The sequence below is a fragment of the Saccostrea cucullata genome, unplaced genomic scaffold, assembly GCF_032062105.1.
Source record: "Saccostrea cucullata isolate Sc308-1 unplaced genomic scaffold, CSIRO_AGI_Scuc_v1 ctg2667, whole genome shotgun sequence".
Lineage (NCBI taxonomy): Eukaryota > Metazoa > Mollusca > Bivalvia > Ostreida > Ostreidae > Saccostrea > Saccostrea cuccullata.
The window spans coordinates 311552-321477 of NW_026927697.1; the positions used below are offsets into that span (position 1 = coordinate 311552).

At 33.9% G+C, this 9926-nt stretch overlaps 1 pseudogene; it reads left to right on the forward strand.

The window, feature by feature from the left end:
* Nucleotides 1–4507: 4507 nt before the first annotated feature.
* Nucleotides 4508–7369, forward strand: LOC134275250 (ovoinhibitor-like; annotated as a pseudogene).
* The last annotated feature ends 2557 nt before the right edge of the window (nucleotides 7370–9926 follow it).

Sequence of the window (9926 nt, forward strand, 5' to 3'; positions counted from 1 at the left end):
GTAAATCATTTGTACTCCATGTGGGTTTGTTTACAATAATTTCACGCTGAATCGTCTCATGTTAGATTATTACGCGGAAGTAGTACTTAAGTATAAATAAACAATTGATAAAATGAACTACATACCTCTTTTCTTCTATTTTCCAATAGATTATTTAAAAGATTAGTTCATTAGTAGCTGTATACATGTACCTGTCATTAATTCTTAGATACAATAATACCTACTTGAACTATTTTGTCTCTCGTAATGTTTCTAAACATCGCTTCAGGACCCCTTGATGTTGAACCCCATTTGTTTTTGTTTTAAACATACAGAGCTCTCTCAAACGTGAAACGTATCAGGAGTACTAAAGTAACTATTAGTTTTATTATTAGGCTATTATTTTATTGGACTTTGTTTTATATTAATCAAAATAAATTGTTCAAATAAATTCAGCCATAACACACGCTTTTGATATGATAATAACGATAAAGATTGGGAAGGGTGTTGAATATGAGTAGCGGTTGTATGCCCTTAGTTTAAGATACATCCGTTTGGAGTACCATGTCAGAGGGCAAAATTGACCTTTGACATCTTGAGAGGTAAAAAGGTCATCAAAGTAAATGCAATAGGCGGCTTCCGCCTAAAAATTGAATTCAAATATATATTTTGTTCTTTGAAGTACGAATTCACGCAAAAGAACAAATCTAAGTGTATGAACATGCATGCATGCAAACATCCTTAACAAAGTATAGCAGAAAAATGAAAGATGAAAAAAACAGAGAAAATTCGAATTTTTGGAGGAAACGGCTGATTTTTTTTTAACTTAAGTGCTTCATTTCTAGATGTTAGTAATGTTGTTATATAAAATTAGTATATACATGGCTATTCCGGCATCATTTTCTCGATTGAACAGCTTTAACGGAGAATTTGGAAAAATTTGGTGTTCGCCATTTTGAATCGCCATTTTGACCTTCTTAACGCCATTTTCATGAAGGCCAGCATATTTTTTTCGGATTCAGCATACTCGAAATAGGTTAAAAAACTATGCTGGACCAAATAATAACTATTTGCCGTTAGAACTTATTTCTAGCCTTCTTTTTAAAAATCAGGACCAGGCTATCTATTTTTAGTCCAATGTAGGAAATATTAATTTTCAGGAAGTTGAAAAAAATGAGATAACATTATGTTTCTTACATTGGTTGATCTCTTAAAAATAAGAATGTTTCGGGGTTTTTTTTAAAAGTTTGTGTGTTGTTAACGTTCCTCTCGAGAATTTTTTCACTCATATGGACACGCCACTTTTTGCCGATGGAGAGCTGCAAAGTTTGTCCAAATGCTCGACATTTGGGGCCACTGAGCAATAAGGGATCTTATTTGTGCCAGTACCTTCTGCGACTGAGGATCTCATTTTACACAGTCTCATCCTAAGCACCGGTCTTCATGTCGCACAGTGATATTCGAACCCGCGGCGTAAAGATCAACTCCCTATTTGGGGACTATAAAGCAGACGCTCTAACCACTGCGCCAGACGGGCGGCTATAAGAATGTTTCAATCATATAATAAAACTGGTATGCTTGATTTTTTTAATTCATCGTCTCAGGCACAGGGATATTTCAATTACGGGGTAGCCCTACTTATTTGCCCGTACACGAAACAAGTCACTTTGGTCTCAAGCTACGGTTCGGAACCCACTGATAGCTTTCTCCTGGGAAAGTAACGTACATTTTGATTATGGTTTCGACGATGAATAAAACATAATATAGTTTCTCTCATTGCATTTGGATTGGACCTCAGCAGAAGTAAAACGTAATTAGGTGCCTATGGAACACATTGTGTCATTACATCTTTAAAAAATCCTATACTAATACGATCATTGCTGTTTTCACAAAACGATAGTACTTTGTCATCGATTGATTGATTGTATGGTGTTTAAAGTCCCTCACAATAATTTTTTACTCGTATGGAAACACCACAACTTGCCGATGGAGAGCTACAAATGTTGTCCTATAATTGGCACTTAGGGCCATTGAGCACTGAGAGATCTTATTCGTGCCAGCACCTACTGCGACACGGGACATCGGTTTACATGGTCCCATCCGGAGGACAGGTCTCCACGTCCCACAGTGGGATTCGAACCCACGACGTAAGGATCAACTCCTCCGCGACTGTAGACGCTCTAACCACTGCGCCACGAGGGCGACCCCAACTTCGAAGTACAATATTTATCTCGGGCTTTGTAAATATTATACTTCTTAGGGGGAAAAAATCTTCGTAAATACAAACTGAAAAGCCGAAATATTTTTAATTAAAAATATACATGACTTTGTATATATGTTCTAATAGTATACATGGATTTGTTTATATTTTTATATTGGTCGATTTCTTTATAAATACAAGGTACAAGGTGTCGGGGAGCCAAAATAATCGGTTCAATTAAAATAACATGGAAACTCTTATCAACTGTTATATAAACCATTGAGCAGAATTTGATCAATTAAAACTTCTGAAGTTTCATATTTAAAGGCATCTTCAAGACATATAATGGTCAGAAAATATCTGAATGAAACATCTGTATGTCCAGTATTGTAATGGGTATCATATGGAAAACTACACCACATAGAATCTCTCGGTTAGAGGTACGGTGTATGAAGGATGATCTTCTACTCATAACTGTCGCCCACGTGGCGCAGTGGTTAAGTCGTCTGCTCTAGAGTCGCGGAGTAAGAGAGTCAATCCTTACGTCGCTGGTATGAATCCCACTGTGGGAGATGGAGACCGGTCCTTCGGATGAGACCGTATAAACCAAGGTCTCGTGTCGCAGTAGGTGCTGGCACGAAAAAGATCCCTCACTGCTCAATGGCCCTTAGTGCCGAGTATAGGACAAATTTTGCAGCTCTCCATCGGCAAGTGGTGGCGTTTCCATGAGTGAAAAATTCTCGGGAGGGACGTTAAACAATATACAATCAATCAATTAATCTTCTCATAACTCAACAAAAGGACTTCATTATTGAGAATACATGGCATTCTAGTATTTTTATAATTTTATGTATTCAGAGTGTCAATGTTGAATAAATTGCTGTTTGGGGGAGAAAATACTAAGTATTAAATTTTCAGCCGTGAACATTATTGAAGTTTTTTCTAGAAGTAACTCTTTTTTATAGTCTTCTATGGTTAAAATTACTTTAATATGTATTCCTTGTGTTGTTACGATTGCTTTGCTTTTAAGAACATTCAAAATATCTTTTTGTCATTTTCAGATACATATGCAATATGATTTAAACTACAACGTTAAGAGCATTCAGAAGGAGAAGTATTTTATCGCAATCTTTATGGTATCGTATTTTTATGTCTTGTCAGTGGATATTCGTCCTTGAGTTGTAAAATATAAAATGCCATCACTTCTTGCTTGTTTATTGAAGAAATAAAAAAAATCGTGATGTGACATTGATGTACCACTCTTATATTTCATTTGAATTTTACAATTTGCAATTAGATATTCATGGAATTATTCAATCTAAGTGCTTCAAGTTTTTTTTTCAAGTAGTTGAAAACGAAGAGCATTTGACTATGAGTAGTTTTGAATATTTGGTTAACCTTTATTACTGATAATATTTTCCAATTTAATTTCTTTGCTTCTGGTAGATGGAATTTTCGTTATTTTTTTTCTTTCCATCCATATCATCGACACATTCTGCACGACCAAAATTGTATTATTCAATTATTCAGTTGCTTTTTACATGTAATTGTAATATAATTATATTCACCTGCATTATTTGTTGTTTCTTTGTTACTAAATAAAAAAACCCCGAAGAGAACCATTTCTTTCGAGTCTCGTACATGTAGATCTAGTAACCCGTAATTGAAAAATAATAAAAAATTTTAAAAAGTGTTATTAGGTATTTTTGAGATAAAAAATATTGGTTAAATTTAATTTGAAAAAAAAATATACTGAAAATTGTCAAATGTTTCTGAATATTTCGGATATACTTTAAAAGTTATATTTTATTCTAGTGGAATAAGAAATGCATTAATTCTGTACGTCATTTTATTTTATTTTTTATTTATTATTATTATTTTTTTTTTTTGTTTTTTAACTAGACTTGGTCAAAAACACATTTACACTGTTTTCATTTACTTAAGATGTGGTTTTACTGAATGCGCAAATACGTAAATTAATAAAAAAAAATTTAGAAATAAAAATACTCCGTAATATTTCCTTTGCATTCTCTTTCAAACAAACTATACAAACTATAAAACTGTTTTATTATATCAAACATGTTTCCTGTTATTATCATAAAAAAGCTTCTAATGTTGACTTCTTTTGTTTACAATTCCCATGATTTACATATTATTTAGAATTTTACGACATTTTAAATCGAATAAACTGTTCTTTTTAATAGGAAAGTTTGCATTTCATTTGACAAATCGGATATCGGGGATAGGCACGTGATGGCACTCCCAAATCTAGAAAAGTATATAAAAGTTTCTTATCTAGATACATCAGTTTTTCATCAGACCTTCGACATGTTGCTCACCCTCAGCATTCTTGTTAGAATTTTGATTTCAGGTAATCTCTCTCTCTCTCTCTCTCTCTCTCTCTCTCTCTCTCTCTCTCTCTCTCTCTCTCTGTTTTTTTCTGTATTTCCTTTTAACTGTTTATCATATGACGTTTAACTTTTAATTTATTATTTTATCAGATAGATCTGTAAATTACATGTAACTAAATTTACATTCTGGTTACGTCGCGAGTTTTTAATTTTTCCATTGCCAGTCTATAGCAACCAATCAATATTTGGTTAATATAAAATATTTCAACAGGAAACCTACTGTACATGTAACCAATTCTTCTCTTTATACAGTGGAGTCCAAGAGCACCGGATGTGTTTGTCCACTGGATATAGAACCCGTATGTGGAAAGGACGGCGTGACGTACGATAATGAATGTGAAATGAATTGTGCGTAAGTACCGCAGTCTAAAGATATATTGTACATGTAAATACTTGTAACTTGTAATTACTGATTGATTGTGTGTTGTTTAATATCCCTTTCGAGAATGTTTCACTGGTATGGAGACGCAGCCACTTGCCAGTGGATAGCTACAAATTTTATTCTATACTCGGCACTCACACAACAGTACTCAACGAAGTATAGAGGTTTTTTTTTAGTAGGGAAGGTTTATTTATATAAGAATGTTTTTACTTCACAAAATGAGCAAATCATTAAACAAGGTGTCAAAAAAGATGAATACATTAGACTTACGATTATCGGATGAACAACTACAAAATACAAAAAGTACAACATTCTTTCATATCATATTTTTTGTACAGTGGCGCACTTAAATATCACGATGGGAAGTGCGGAAGTCAAGCTTGCGCATGCCCACTGATGATTAAGCAGGTTTGCGGTAATGATAATAAAACCTATGACAACGAATGTCTTTTCTTGAAATTGCACGTGAGTTCCCTTAATTTGCCTATTTACATGTAGGCTATAATTTAGACTCGTACAACTGTAGCTTACATTTAAGTTTCAAATAATCAACACTGATTACATATTGTTTTATACAGAGGTTGGACAAAAGCCCATGACGGGGAATGTGGAAGTATCAGTTGCGCATTGTCCACCTCTCTTCCTGTATGTGGAGACGATGGAAAAACTCATGATAACGAATGTGTTCTTAAGTGCGCGTAAGTTCATTTTTTTAATGCTACCTGAACATACATTATTAGAATACTTACGGTATTTCTGGGAAAATATTTGAATCTGACTGTATGGCAGTTATTTGTAAACCACATAGATCTACAAAATAAACTGTAAATAATACAATTTTACAAACATTTGAGAGTTTTGCATTTATTTAACGATAACAATCCTTTAACGGCTACGTAAAACTTTTACCCTTTAAAAATTAAAAATGACCCAATTCGTTCAAGCGAAAAAAATGCAAACTAATCTTTATCTCATCAAGGTAAACTCAAATAAAAAAAAATAAGTGCAACTCGATTCCATTTCAGAGGGGCCTCCAAGTTACATGACGGAGAGTGTAAGCAATCATTGTGCGCATGCCCAAATCTAAACAAAGTATGTGGAAAAGACGGCAAGACCTATGACAACGAATGTCTCCTAAACTGCGCGTAAGTCTAAATAGTATGACTCTAAATATTTCTTTTTGCCAAAGTAAAATCAGTAAATGTAGCAGATATGCATAAAAAATCCATACCATTTTGCCAAAGCAAATTCAGTAAATGTAGCAAAGATTGTCTGGACTTTTGTTTAAAAAAGCAGCACCACTTATAAAATACACTGTACATGTATGTTGAGAGTTTTTTAAAGAATAGTTTTCAATGATCCTTTTCCATAATTGAATGGTTAATAAATCTGTTTCTTGACAGAGCTGTTGGTAAGGCCCACTGGACTGGGGAGTGCCTGGAGGCCGCGCCGGCGGCAGCTGAAGGACCCATATGTATGTGTAATAACATGTACTACCCAATGTGTGGAAGTGACGGCGTAACATATGCCAACGAATGTCTCATGATGTGCCAGTTAGTAGCATTACTGTGTTTGCTGTCAAGAGATTTTTTTTTCTCATTCGATAACAAAACTTCTCTTATGAACGAGTGTAGCTCTCAGCGGGGTTAGGTGGATGTTGCTAAAGATAGTTGCAAACTTTCTACAAAAAAAAACATGACATTTAAACATAAAAAACAAAATTAGAGATGTTTAATATATAGAGATCAATCTTTAATAAACCCCATTTAACATATATAGAAAATAATGCAATAAAAATGATTACATGTAAGTATCGAATGTTGAAGGATATAGATACAAATACGTTAACCACAATTTGTTTCTTTTATTGCAATTGTTTAGTAAAGCTACCTTAGCGTATGAAGGAGTCTGCGAAACAACACCCCTCGCCGTCCTGCCACTGTCCTCACATTCTATAACCCGGTGTGTGGAGCAGATGGACAAACCTACGACAATCAATGTCTGATGCATTGTCAGTAAGTTCATTTATTTCCCAGCATTTCTCTATCCATTCTATGTAACTTCTGCATCTTTTTTACACAATGCATCTTTTTTCACAGTTTACAAAAAAAAAAAAAGAATTATTACAATACCAGTGAAAACATGAAACTCACTATATATATATTTTAAAAGTTTATATGCTATATTAAAGTGATCATAAGTAAAATCAAGCAGTTTGTTACTGTTACAGTGTTTTTACATATTTTATAAATCCCACTGATAGTTGTGCCTCTTTAAGGGTCCATTGACCTTAAGTAATGTTTGTGGAAGTTCTGCAGATAAACCTTTTGTTTAATGATAATAATTCAAATTTACAGCAACGTGAAAGAAGGCTACCTTGGACGATGTAAAAATTAACTGTCTCTTTCCGACACGCCACGTATTATGTCCGATGGCTGTGCAATGTATGACAATCTGTACTATTTATAAAGATTTGTTTTTAACATTTGTCGCATGGTTATATAATAATTTCCATGTTAGTTTTGTGAAGTATTTAGCTTTCTACTGATTGTTAACATACATATTTATTTGTCGAGACAAAGTAATCATCGGTTTAGTTATAAACCTTGATCTGTTTGTTTACATAATGCTGTCATTTAAGTTGAAATAAAGTAACATAATGAAATAAGGAAATAAATTTACACGATCAATTTTTGCTTGAATTATGATTTTCTATGTATAACGTTTAAATAGAAATATTTTGATAAATTAAGACATCAAAGTTTTTATAATATTCAACATTTCACTTAATGTATGTTTGTCCCAAAATAAATTGTAAGTGAACTAAAATACTTTCATAAAAATCTATTCAGTACACAAGTACAATTTTTATCAGTCCATCTTGGATCTAATATAAAATTAATGATTTTTACTTCAAATGTTTCAGTTTACATCGAGTTGTTGATAATATTATCTCCAATTTAACACTTGACGATTTGTAAGTGGAGAGCAAGTTATATATGAATCGAGAACAAAAGTATCATTTATAAACATCTATTTTCTATTTATTTATAAAATTTTATTTATTTATGAAATGACATTTGAAACTAATATTTATTTAGTAATTATTTTAATTCGTATTTATTAATTCTATACCATAAACGCCAGTTTGAAGGGCACGGATCTATATATGCACTTGTTTAGAGGATACAAGGTATTAATACTTAACGCATTTGAAACAATCCGGCATGAATCAGCCATGTGTAAACAAAAGAAAGTAATTATCAATGCGTGTAATGTCTAAAACTGGTTTACAGTAAATTCACGTGGGTTATTTACAGGAAATGGTGTCTACATTGAGTGTTTACTTTTTCTGGGCCTCGCTTTTCCACCACGTACAGTTACAGGAGTTCCCTTCCGTAACACCTCCCTCCCCTGGGATGTCCGAGTTGGGGACCTCGTAAACAGGCTGACCGTCCAGGAGATCGTGGTCCAAATGAGTGGGGGAGGATGGGGCCCCGGGCTAGTCCCGCCCCCGCCATCCCCCGGTTAGGAATAGGTCCTTTTAGTTGGAATACAGAATGTCTGAGAGGCGACGTATACGCTGGTAATGCCACTTCTTTTCCGCAGGCTTTAGGACTAGCTGCAACGTTCAGGTAGTTATAGTGAGTTATGCATGTCAAAAATTTGTTTTCGTACAAGCAGTGAAACGCATGAACGTGTATGTGCATTACACTTTTTTGTATGATTTTATTTTCATTTGTTTCTCCACAAAGAGGGTGCATTGCATATATATACCGAAAATAAAGTGTTTTCAGATGGCAAACAAAAGAATTAATAATATTTGACCTGCTTAAATGAATATATTTCATTTTTAAAATATATTTCTTCAAGAACAACTAACATTTGCCTATTTTATCGTTTCCTGCAAAGAACGTAAGAAAACCTTTACATTTTTATTGAATAAAAGATGTATATTTAATATTGAATGAAAATAATATATGAAAATTGTGCTATCAATAATATATGAAAATTGTGCTTGTATAATTATGTAAGTGCGTACCTTAATTCTTGTGATTTGTTTTGTTAGAGGGAATTAAAAATATAATTCTGTAATTTTTGAGTTCAACAATTCAAATTCATCACCCATGTTATTTAGCACGGATGTTATCTGTGACGTAGCAGAAGCGACATCTATAGAGGTGCGCGCCAAATACAACGACTACCAAAGACGGAAAATATATGGAGACCATAAGGGGATAAGCTGTTTCAGTCCTGTTATAAACATCATGAGGCATCCGCTCTGGGGCCGAAATCAGGTTCACTTTATCATTCTTTAGTTTCTAAATGAAAATTAATTCAGCACAGGGATATATACATGTATCAGAATTGATTACTAGCAGGGACGTACAGAGGTCCTATGTTCCACCAGAAACCAAAAGGAACCATAAAGATGAATATCCCATTTTTTTTCAGGAAACATACGGGGAGGATCCTTTTTTATCCGGAAAGATGGCCGAAAGTTTTGTGAAATGTTTACAGGGCGATAACCCCACCTACATCCGGGCTAATGCTGGCTGTAAACACTTGACGTGCACGGCGGTCCCGAAACATCCCCGTCTCCAGATTCTCCTTCGATGCCAAAGTAAGAAGTTAAGGTCATTCTGCAATAAACTTTGACTATGATTTCTTATAAATTATATAACAAATAATTAGAAGTAATTTTACTTGGTTATGAAGGTATCTGAGCGGAACTGGAGACTGACGTTTTTACCAGCGTTTAAGAAATGTGTTCAAGCAGGATCCTACAGTTTAATGTGCAGCTTCAACAGGTTTGGATACATTTTATCCCCCAACTTTATATATAAAGATATTTCTAGCTACAGTCCGTATAAAATTGTTTTCTGCCACATCGTTCATGTATGTGGCTGTCCACCTAAAATTCATAACAATAAAACTTAACGAACATCTGCTA